This window comes from Pinus tabuliformis, chromosome 8, assembly GCF_031772625.1.
Source record: "Pinus tabuliformis cultivar Carrire ecotype Pingquan chromosome 8, CPIR1, whole genome shotgun sequence".
In the NCBI taxonomy this organism is placed as follows: Eukaryota; Viridiplantae; Streptophyta; class Pinopsida; order Pinales; family Pinaceae; genus Pinus; species Pinus tabuliformis.
In genome coordinates, this window is record NC_142294.1 from 1,787,937,761 (window position 1) to 1,787,940,232 (window position 2,472).

Consider the following 2,472-nt stretch of genomic DNA (forward strand, 5'->3'; position numbering starts at 1 on the left):
CATAAGTGCATTGTTCGATATGAAAAATAGCATATCAACATAAGTAATATTAGTAAACAGGCTAAATTCGTATTACAATGATCTTTAAAATATGTTTGGAAAGATTAAATAAACATGACATATGCAACAATGTATAGCAAAAATTTTCTTGAATCCTCCAAGGCTAAGTTATGATATCCACAAGTAGTAGTGGTATATCATCAATAGAAACTGTATTTGGAAAAAGTGAAAAAACATTTCCATTTTCAATAACATCATTGAAACAGTCCATTGATTGCACATGGATCCCAGATCTTTCTAAGAGGGAGACACCACTGACATTTTTTGTTTTGCATAATCCAGTATATAAATCATATAAGTTTAATTGCATTTCCAAGCAACCCAACATAGGCACTTTTCATTTAATTACAAGAAAATATAGGTAGCCTAGGAATTTACTATTTATATCCATATTTGAGATAGTATCAAGCAATCTCCATCTGAAACCTCAGTCATATTCAAATTATTCTAAGCTTCGTCTATTCAAAGCTTAGCCAAATCCAAAAGTGTGTATCTCTTCAAGTGACCAAACAAACATACAACAATTGATTACAAAACAAAGCAGTTGGTTCCCATACAATCCTAATGACATACATCATATGTCAACGATAGGAACAAATGAAAAACCTCGCTCGTTCCTTATAAGGTCCAACTAATAGATAGTGTAACCATAGGAAGGGTAATTATCATAATCCTTGTCTAAATAAAGCTAGAAAAAAATTTCCTTCATCTCTGTTGGTGCCATTACACCATCAAAATGAGGTTTCATCCTTCTCCAAACCATTTCTACAATGGTGCAGATAAAAAAATGTGATTCCATATTTTTGCACACATTTTTAGCATAACCCAACCATATTTCCGCTGACTAAATTTATCCAACAAAGAGAAGAATCCCCACTCTTTAACACTAAGAAATCCAAGATTTCTAAAGGTCTTTATGAAAGGGTTTACTATGAAATAATTCTTAGAATTCAAATAACTTCCTAGCGCACTGAACATAATCGTCGACCCAACTGTAAAGTGAATTTTGTATCGAGAATGAACAAAAGGAAACATCAAAGGAGATATGTGTCCTTTATCATTAAGGTAAGATCCAACAACGTAGTTATGCTCGATATCAACTGGAAAGGAAATAAATCTAAATTCTTTGACAATACATCAATTGCAAGCAACAAGAAAAAATGGGTTTTCCAATAGAACACCCCATTCCTTACAAGCCAACCGAAAATTTATCAACACCGATAAAGGAATCCAATGATATATAAGCTCTACAATATCAAATGGTAGAAACTTGCAAATACTTGGATCGATGACAAAATCAACAACTTTCTTGAAAGAAAAGTAAATATTGTATGTTACATTGCAAAGAATAAAATCTTTAAAAATACTTATCTCATTAAAGTTCCAAATTATGATATCAAACATGCTAAAAATATGCTTCATGAATGCTTTAAAAACATAACATTATTTTTAAAAATTAAGATTGCAAAATTAATATTTAAAGAAAAAAAAAAGTAAAAAGATAGAAAGAATCAACTAACATTATTTGAAAAATAATATTATCAAGAAAAAGACCAATTTTTCAAAAATAACATTGTTATCACAAATATCAATTGTTAAATGACAAATGTCACATGCTAAATTGCAAGTTGAATCGAATTTGTATCAACCCTGCACCGAAAGTTTTTATGCACCTAATTTATCTCTCTACTAAAATGATGGTGAGCACTTACATTCTCTCTGCCAAACAACAATCCAGATTGGCGATGATGTGAAACAACTTGCCCAATTATAGGATTGACTTGGACATTTGTTTCCGTAGAATGATGGGAATCCATTCTTCTATGTTTGTTGCAGTTGGGCTCGTTCTGCTTACATAAATTATAAATCATAATGCTAAAATGTCACATATTAAAAATGGCAAGTTAAATTTCTAAAGTGAATAGTAAGTTGACCAAAGAAAACATATACATTTTCTTGCCAATTGCACCCTTCAAGTTTAACTTTTCGAACCGATAAAGGTTTCCTTAGGTGTGAATTTATTTCTCCACCATTACTCACTCAAATATTGTTCTGAATGAAGAAAAGAAAAAAAAAACACAAAATCAAAGATACATTAACTAATTACAAAATATATATTAAATGTACAATTCCTACAAAAATAAATCCACTTTAATCACATGCTTCATCCGAAGAGTTAGAGTATGCATAGATTCTTTAGCAATAACAACAAAGTAATTATTTATCCTACTTTTTGTATTTCAATGGAGATATTTGTCCTTTATCATTAAGGTGAGATAAGGTGAGATACAACAAAGTAATTATGCTTTATATTAACTCGAAAATAAATAAGTCCAAATTCTTTGTTGGCACATCCATTGCAAGTCGTAAGAAAAATTAGGTTTTCCAATAGAACACTCCATTCTTTACAAA